This window comes from Erythrolamprus reginae, chromosome 11 (assembly GCF_031021105.1).
Source record: "Erythrolamprus reginae isolate rEryReg1 chromosome 11, rEryReg1.hap1, whole genome shotgun sequence".
Classification (NCBI taxonomy): Eukaryota; Metazoa; Chordata; class Lepidosauria; order Squamata; family Dipsadidae; genus Erythrolamprus; species Erythrolamprus reginae.
The window spans coordinates 7,529,044-7,538,874 of NC_091960.1; the positions used below are offsets into that span (position 1 = coordinate 7,529,044).

At 41.7% G+C, this 9,831-nt stretch overlaps 1 protein-coding gene across 5 annotated transcripts in view; it reads left to right on the plus strand.

Moving 5' to 3' along the window:
* The window catches only part of LOC139174558 (interferon-inducible GTPase 5-like), a 40,250-nt gene that overhangs the window by 16,030 nt on the left and 14,389 nt on the right, over positions 1-9,831 (plus strand). For 2 of the 5 annotated variants that reach the window (XR_011560373.1, XR_011560370.1), the window contains one exon: positions 3,976-6,049. The exons of 2 other annotated variants lie outside the window; for them this stretch is intronic. The gene's annotated coding sequence lies outside the window, so the exon portion shown is untranslated. Of the gene's footprint in view, positions 1-3,975; positions 6,050-9,064; positions 9,457-9,831 lie in introns of those variants that run through there. One more of the 5 variants, XR_011560371.1, reaches the window with a different exon arrangement.

The window sequence follows — 9,831 nt, forward strand, 5'->3', positions numbered from 1 at the left end:
TCTCTCTCTCTCTGATTCCCTCCCTCTATTCCTTTCGCTATTTTTCCTATCTCCCTTCTCATAGAAACATAGAAACATAGAAGACTGACAGCAGAAAAAGGCCTCCTGGCCAATCTAATCTGCCCTTATATTATTTCCTGTATTTTTATCTTAGGATAGATATATGTTTATCCTGGGCATGTTTAAATTCAGTTCCTGTGGATTTACCAACCACGTCTGCTGGAAGTTTGTTCCAATAATCTACTACTCTTTCAGTCAAATAATATTTTCTCACGTTGCTTCTGATCTTTCCCCCAACTAACCTCAGATTGTGCCCCCTTCTTCTTGTGTTCACTTTCCTATTAAAAACACTTCCCTCCTGAACCTTATTTAACCCTTTAACATATTTAAATGTTTCAGTCGTGTCCCCCCTTTTCCTTCTGTCCTCCAGACTATACAGATTGAGTTCATGAAGTCTTTCCTGATACGTTTTATGCTTAAGACCTTCCACCATTCTTGTAGCCCGTCTTTGGACCCGTTCAATTTTGTCAATATCTTTTTGTAGGTGAGGTCTCCAGAACTGAACATAGTATTCCAAATGTGGTCTCACCAGCGCTCTATATAGCGGGATCACAATCTCCCTCTTCCTGCTTGTTATACCTCTAGCTATGCAGTCAAGCATCCTACTTGCTTTTCCTTTACCACACTGCTCACCCATTTTGAGATTGTCAGAAATCACTCCCCCTAAATACTTCTCTTCTGAAGTTTTTGCTAACGCAGAACTGCCAATACAATACTCAGATTGTGGATTCCTTTTCCCCAAGTGCATTATTTTACATTTGGAAACATTAAACTGCAGTTTCCATTGCTTTGATCATTTACCTAGTAAAGCTAAATTATTTACCATATTACAGACACCTCCAGGAATATCAACCCTATTGCACACTTTAGAGTCATCGGCAAATAGGCAAACCTTCCCTACCAAACCTTCCCCTATGTCACTCACAAACACATTAAAAAGAATAGGACCCAGAACAGACCCTTGTGGCACACTGCATGTAACCTGTCTCTGCTCAGAATACTCGCCATTCACTATAACTCTCCTCTCTCTCTCTCTCCCTCCCTCTGTCTCCCTCTCCCTCCCTCTTCCTCTTCCTCTCTGTTTTTCTCTCTCCTTTGTCCTCTCTCTCCCCCCCTCTCTCTGTCTCCCTCCCTCTAGGAAGAGGCAGATAAGGAGGGCTCTGAACTCGTGGCTGAGTTGGAGTGGGTGGAAGGCAATCCCATAGAACTGGTAGCACTGCGGGCCATATAATCTACAACTGCCTCAACTTCTTTTTGCCTCACCACTCTGGAATCAGTTTTGGGGCCTGCAAATATAGGCCCCAAACCCAGGCACCTTCTTGCACCACAGGAAGGCATATCAGGCGCAGATGTTAAATGCCCTCTCCCTGCCCCTGCAGCACCAGCTCCATCACCAGCAGCAGCAGCAGCACGGCCATGGCCATTTTTTGAGGCTTTCTTCATAGTTAAAGCCCTGCAATGACACTGGCCCAAGAAATTTGGGAACAGAAGAAGGTGCGGCATTCAGGTGGACCTACACTTGAAAAATTAAATGCCCTGTAAAAATTAAATGGTCAGACAGCACTAGTGGCCCAGTATTAGAAAAATATTAAATGGTCAGACAGCACTAGTGGCCCAGTATTGGAAAAAAAATTAAATGGTCAGACAAAAAATTAAATGCAGAGATAAAGGCAGTGGCCCTCACTCTGAGCACTTTCCTCAGGTGATCCGCCCTTAGAATGACAATGGCACAGTGGAAATATATCCCCTTACAGTGTCAGCCACCACCAGATGCAGAGAGACTCCCCCCCCTCCCCCCAAAAATCACTTTTTTTGTCTTGGATGCCTAAATTTTGGCCTCACTATGAGCACTTTCCACCTCACTATGAGCACTTTACTTAGGTGATCTGGCCTTAGAATGACAATTGCATAGATGAAATATATCCCCTTACAGTGGCAGCCGCCTGGTGCAGTGAAACTGAACAAAAATAAAAAATGTCACTTTAAATGTTGTTTTCTTCATGCTTAGATCTTTCCCTAAGTCATCTGCCCTTGGAAGGACAATTGTATAGTTGAGAAATCTCCCCAATCCCACAATATAGCTATCTCTCCCTGTCAGCAGCAGCACTGTCCCTAACTAATGCAATGCTCATGTAATGGCGCTGGGGTGTGTGGTTCTGCTTTTTGATTCAGTGAGGGCCAGGTGTCCCGCCGGCCAATCACAGCCAGGCATCTGGCTGGCCAATCACTGGCAAGCAGGACGCATGACCAATCACAGCCGGTCCTTGCGTTTGCTGCCCGGATACAGCATGGCTTCGGCTTACAACACGGCTGTTGATTTGCTGCCACACAGCCAAACAACAATCATATCGCGGTGTTCGATCGAACGCCAAACCTGAACACGGACTTCTGAAAAAGTCCGGGATCGGGTTCGATATACCAAACCCAGCCAAATTCGGCACTATGCAAGTTCGGTTCGCTCAACACTACTTAAGATGTAATGTATGAAATAAGATGGGAAGTTGTGTTGTTATTTGCTAGTAATCAAATTAGAAAAGTGTTTTTCTCCAAGTGTGGAAGAATTCAGATTGATGACCCAGTGGTCAAGCCTTCCTTTTTACAATGTTAACCAGATTTATTGAGGGAAAAAATAACACAGAGAGACCACTATATAGTAAGGCAGAATAACAATAGCTTGCCTTTGCTGTTGCAAGAATGGGAAAGAGTGCTGCTATTCAAGTAATTTTAATGCTTGGCAAAGGAGGAAAGAAGGGAGGGAGGGAGGGAAGAAAAAGAAAAAAGATCTCCAGACACACAAACACACATACAAACACACACACACAAAGAGAGAGAGAGAGAGAGAGAGAGAGACTCACCAGGGCTTTAGTCAAACTTGCAGGACAAAGGTTTCTGGCCTTGGTGACAATGTAGGTTGTAAACCTTGTCCAGATGCCCAAAGGATGGGTAGCTCCCACTCCGGTAATCAAGTTTAGAAGGGAGAGCTTGGGGAGGGGGGGCAGAGGGGATGAAACGGAATGGGACCAAAGAAAACTGGGGGTTGCGGTGAAGGCAAATGGGGACAAGGGGGGAGGGGGTTGCAAGATTAAGAGAGAAAGAAGTCGCCTTGTGGCTGAGAATTGGGGGGAGGGGGAGAGGAGGGCAGAGGAAAGCAGCCTTTTGAGAGGGAGGGAGGGAAGGGGAGAGGGAGGGTTTGTGTAGAGGGTCCAAAGTCAGCTGGGGAAAAGGGATGGCTTTGTGGGCTGTTGGAACCCCACACTGGAGGAAAGGCAACAGGGGAGCAAGCTGTTGTTTGTTGTAGTCTGGTGCAAAATTAGAACCTAAGTTAGAATATTTATTGTCACTCTAAATGTACACTAATCAGCATACATTAAAATTCCTTTGCATACAGCTCTGGGAGGATCATCACCTCCAATGTACCCTACATAAAGTGACAAAAGTAGGAAGGAAGGAGAGAGAGAAAAAGAAAGAGGGAAGGAGGGAGGGAGGGAAGGAAGGAAGAAAGAAAGAAAGAAAGAAAGAAAGAGAACATACCCACATAACCATGCATATTATATCACACAGAGAGACCACATAGTTTAGTTTGGATAAATGGGGTAAATTGGCTGCTGAGGTACTAAACCCCCCCCCCCCCCCCCCCCCAGAATTCAGTAGAAAGAGCCCACAGAAGTTTTGAGAAAGTTTTGGCTCTGTAGTTATCCTGGGTTATCAACTGGACCAAACAATGTCAGACTTAGCTTGCCACGTAAATTCAGTGAAAGGAACTTTGCTAGGTTGTTAATTAAATTCATTTCTGTTAAATAATTCACCTGGGGTACAGCATTATCCTTTTTTCCTCGCTTTTTCTTCTAGGCGTCGTTATTTATTATTCATTATTTATTTATTTATTAGATTTCTATGCCACCCTTTTTCCCTCAGACACAAGGCAGCAATGCCACCAAATAAGGATAAGGATACTGAAGAGATTAAGAAAGCTCTTCAAGAAGGCAGAATGGACAAAGCCATTCCCAAGATTAAGGAAAAACTTCAAGCCCTGAAGAAACCTTACTTAAACATAGCAGTGATGGGAGAATCTGGCTCAGGGAAGTCCTCCTTTGTCAATGCGATCCGAGGGCTAGGCGATGAGGATGCTGGTTCTGCTCCCACTGGGCTAGGGCAGACCACAGAGAAGCCCACACCATACCGACACCCCAAACACTCTAATGTCACCGTGTGGGATCTACCAGGAATTGGAACACAAACCTTTCACGCCAACACTTACCTGCAGCAAGTTCAGTTCTCCCGCTACGACGTCTTCATCATAATCGCCTCAGAACGCTTCAAGTCCAACCATGTCAAGCTGGCACAGGAAATCCATCGTCAGAAGAAAAAATTCTATTTTGTGCGCTCCAAAGTGGATGCAGACCTGGACGCCATCAAAAAACGCCGGGCAAAAACTTACAACAAGGAGGCTGTACTGAGCCAGATACGAGAAGATTGCCAGAAGTGCTTAAGAGCTGGGAATATGCTCGATTCCAGAGTATTCCTTCTCTCCAGTTTCAAGAGAGATAAATATGACTTCGTGAGGCTGCAGGAAATCTGGAAGAAGGAAATGCCAAGCCATAAGAAAGACGCTTTTCTCCTGTGCCTGTCAAACATGTCTCAGGATATCCTGAACAAAAAGAAGGAGACTTTAGAGGAAGAGATCTGGAAGCTGGCTTCCATATCTGCTGCAGCAGCTGCCGTCCCTATTCTAGGAATAGCCTGCGATGTAACCATCCTGATCACACACCTCTCAGATTATCGCCGGAGTTTTGGTCTGGATGAGGAATCTCTTGCCAGGTTGGCTATGAAAGCCAACAAACCTGTGGAGAAGATCAAAGGGGTCATAAAGTCGCCGTTAGCTAAAGAGATCACTAAAGATATAATTCTGAAGCTGCTCATCAGTACGGGTGGTCCGAAACGTCTGCTTTTAAAGAGCTTATCCAGCGCAATACCCATCGTTGGTACCATAGCAGCTGGAGGGATCTCCTTTGGTACCACCTACTACATGCTCAAGAATTGCCTGGATGATTTGGCCATCGATGCTCAACAGGTTTTCCTCAAAGTTTTGCGTCTCATCTCTTAAGGAAGTTAGACCTTGAGCATCAGACTGGGAATGTGGGCGTAATCAATGTTATGGGTACTAATCAGATACTGTTTATTTTCACAGGCCCATAACTAAATTCACCAGCCCAAAGAGGGGGAGGGGGAGACATGAAGCACAAAACGTGGCCTTTTTGTAATAACTTTTAATGAGAGTTGAGCGGTGGGCTACTTTATTTCCATTTATTGCAAAATATAGGATTTCCTATATTTGACACATTCTATAACTGACCAAACCATCAAAGCTGACACCAGTCAGAGCATAGGAAAGCTCAAAGTACTGCAAGATCAGATCTGGCCCATATAATCATCAAGGGTTGGTCATGATTGAATGGATAACATCATCAACTTCATATTCATTGACCAAAGACCCTCTTCCAATGACCTGCCTTTTAAGTTGTAAAGTTAGACTTCCTTATTGTGCTGGCTAATTTTAATTGAAGCTGAGTAATTTGGGTTTTATTTTTTTATTTTTTTCCCGCCATACAAACTTTTTTCAATACATTTCAAGCTATCGACATATTACAATAAAAACCAGTATCAAATTAGTAAAACAAATATAATTGCCCTCCAAAAGTTATTGCCTCCAAATTGATTACTTCCAGTATTCATCAAACCTCCCAACCTTGATCTCTAATTTTGTCATCTAGATATCCTATTTTCTTCTAACTGAATTCAACATTGATTTCCTTTAAATCTTATTAATTTCACCTTCCTCTTGCAAGTCCAGAGAGGACGTTATGCCTACTCCTCCTTCTTATACATTCCCTTAGAATCACTAAAAACCCTTATGCTAACTCTTTCTAGCTAATTAAAAAAGCCTTATAAGCTGGAAAAAAATATATATAACAGTAAAAAAAAGAGAAAAGAACCGAACACTACTACTATTAAAATTTTAAAAATCAACAAAACAAAAAACATAACTATTGATCGATCCATTATTTTAAACCCTCCTTTCTTAAACATTTATCATAGTATTATAATCATGTGAATATTATTATAAAAAATCTATCAAAACTTCAATATATCAATGGTGCCTTTCCATATTTACTTTTCTCTAATTTCATTCAGTATTTCCAGGCTCAATTAATATTCAAAAAACTTAACATTTCACTATCATTAACTTTCATCAATCTTTTACAATTAATATTTTTTTATTTTTCAAAAAGACAAAGACAGCAACATTAAACATTTAAGGAGCTACCATTGCTCCGCTTGTCGTAGAAGTCTAACTAATACAAAAATATAAAACCCTAACTGTTGTCAGATCAATACAGAAATATCATTACATTTTAATTGAATTTAACTCTATATTTTTTATATTAATCACGTTAATTAAATTTCTTTATCTATAAAATATTGTATACTTATTCAAAAACACTAAATATTAATAATGCAGGAAAAAATAACATTTCTAACTTTATTATACTATAAACTATTTCACTCTATCTTATAATTCTTCAAATACTTATGTACATTCTTACTTATTTAATTTTTTATACTATTTTTAAAATTCCACCAATCATATACTTTATCCCATATTTTATAAAATTCTGTTTCAGTTTGATTATTCAAACGTTTTGTCATCATATCTAATTCTGCACATTCTATAATTTTTTTAAATACTTCAACATCTTTTGGTATTTTTTTTTCTTTCCATTTCTGCGCAAATGTAATTCGCGCCGCAACCAATATATGTATTATTAAATAATAAATTTCTTTTTTGTACTTTGTATTTGAAAAATCAGGAGATTTTTTAATTTTCTCCTTTGTTATTTCATTTATCCATTTCTCTTATACAGTGATCCCTCGATTTTCGCGGTCTCGATTTTCGCGAAACGCTATACCACGGTTTTTCAAAAAATATTAATTAAAAAATACTCCAGTTTTTTTGCTATACCACGGTTTTTCCCACCCGATGACGTCATACGTCATCACCAAGAGTCACTTCTCTGTCTCTTTCTCTTTCTTTCCTGTCATTCTCTGCTTCAATCATTTTCTCATTTCTCTTTTTTTCTCCCCTTTTTTCTATCATTTCTCTCTCTCTTCCTTCCACTCTTCTCTCTCTCTTTCTTCCTCTCTCTCACTCTCTTCCTCCCTCTCTCATCTCTTTCTTTCCTTCTCTCTCTTTCTCTATCTCTCCCCCTCTTGCTCTCTCTCTTTTTCTCACTTTCCCTCTCTTGTTTTCTTTCTCTCACTCTTTCTCTCTCTCTTGCTATCTCTTGCTCTCCCCCCTCTTTCTCTCTCACTCTCTTTCTCACTTTCTCTGCCAGCCTGCCCGCCAGGAACATTCGGCGGGCGGGCGAACGGGTGAGCGGCGGGTGAGCAGAGGGCGAGCGGCAAACGGCGGGCGAGCGGCAAACGGCGGGCGAGCGGCAAACGGCGGGCGAGTGGCAAACGGCGGGCGGGCAAACGGCGGGCGGGTGGGTGCCTACGGGGAACGGTGGCCGCCAGCGCTGCTGCAGGAGGACCCGTTGCCAGCCTCCGAACTTTCGTCGCTCCCTGCCTCCACCTGCAAGCCCTTGCGCGGCCATGGAAAAAGGGCGCGCATGCGCAGATGGTGTTTTTACTTCCGCACCACTATACTGCGGAAAATCGATTATCGCGGGAGGTCTTGGAACGTAACCCCCGTGATAATCGAGGGATCACTGTAATCATCATCAAGTGTGTGACCATCAACCCCCTCTTTAATCAAACCATTTTCTAAATCATTTTTGTCATCTCTTCTCTTCATCCAACCATTTATAAAATCATCTGATTTATGAGAATGTCCATCTAGTAACGCTTTTATATTTCCATCACTATTTTTCTGTTGAGTAATCTGTTCAGCACCTCTCTTCTCCATTGCTTTCTCTATAATCTTGATTAAGCCTTCCAGTCGAAAAGACAGTGTTGTTATTTCTATTTTCTTCTTTCCACTCATTACTGTCTTTCAGTATATCCTTAAATAAATCTCTTATTTCTTCCATTTCATTCAAATTTAAGGCACTTTATCCAGCTGTCAAAATTATCTTTAGACAGCCTAAAAGCCAAGATGCCTCAAACGAATCAATCTGTCTGTCTTTTTCCTTTTTTCTCTCTCTTCCTTTCAAGTTCAAATAGAGTTCAAGTCTAGAATGTTTTCTTCCAGTTCCCAGCTGCTCTTTATCACTTGTTAGAGAACCCTGTGGGCTCTAGTCGGTCACTGGGAGGTATGTGGCCAAAGACGGTCCCGTAAATAGTCTGGCCCTATGCAATGAAGGGCTTTATAGGTGATAACCCAGTGTTTCCCAACTTTGGCAACTTGAAGATATCTGGAGTTCAACTCCCAGAATTCCCCAGCCAACATTCGCTGGCTGGGGAATTCTGGGAGTTGAAGTCCAAATATCTTCAAGTTGCCAAAGTTGGAAACACTGTGATAACCAACACCTTAAATTCTGTCCGGAGATCGACTGGTAGCCAGTGCAGCTCATGGAGCGTTTGAGTAATGAGAGTGAACCTAGGTACACCTACAACAGCTCGCGTGGCTGCGTTCTGGACTAATTGTAGCCCCATGTAGACCAAGTTGCAATAGTCGAGCCGCGAAGTAATAAGGACGCAATGACTGTGAAAAAGAGACTCCCAATCCAGATAGGGCCACACCTGGTGCACTAGGCAAACCTGTGCAAAGGTTCCCCTAGCCACATCTGGGAGATGTTGCTCTAATCTCAGCTGCGGATCTAGGAGGACCCTCGGATTGTGGACCCTCTTTGAGGGGGTTAATATCTCCCACAGCCTCCAGGCACCAGTATTAATGCGATATCAGGGGTTTTTAATTCAATTGTATAGACTGTGAAGGATGCATACTTTTGTTTTATTATATATAACGTACATTGAAGATGACATTTAATTTCATTTGTACCAGGCTCAATGGCCCAGTAAACTAAACAGGCCTTTGGCTTGAGCAGGGGGCTGAATCAGAAGATCTCCAAGGTGTCTTCCAACTCTGTTATTTTAATATTCTGTTATTATTCTCTGGAGAAGATTGTAACACTGGGAAAGGCTGAAGGAAAGTGGTCATCAGTAAGGTTACAGAGGTCATTTTTATGCAGACTTAAAAGATCAGCCTGGGGACTGATGACCATGGAGAAAATCTGTGACTGCTCAGAGTCAATGACTTCATGGTACTTAATCATTCAACTGTTCTTGCCTTTTTCTTCTATGTTGATACATGCTGTTCAGTCACATCTCTGTGTTGGGCAGCTATACAAATCTCTTAAATAAATCAATGAATAAAAGTTTATGTGTTTGGAACAACCTGGATGCTTTTGTGAATGAACCTGTACCATGACAATGGATCGTTCAAAAGTTGATCTTACGCATCTAATATGAGAAAGGTAGCTAATTTACATTTTAATTCCCCAGGAAGGTGGGTTTTTTTAAAATTTTACTTTACAGAGTTTTTAAGAACAGCAAGTTTGAATGAAAAGAAAATTATTGGGTGGTCCCCCCCCCCCCCCGCACACAAACACAGCTGTATCCCAAAGATGTCTAGGGAGATTTTCAATTATCCATGGTGGTCCCAAAAGATTCTTTTTGCAAAGGGAAACTGGATTTTCTTGGGTTTTCTTTTCCTTTGAAAATGTTTTGCTTCTCATCCAAGAGACTTCCTTCAGTTCTGAATTGAAGTGT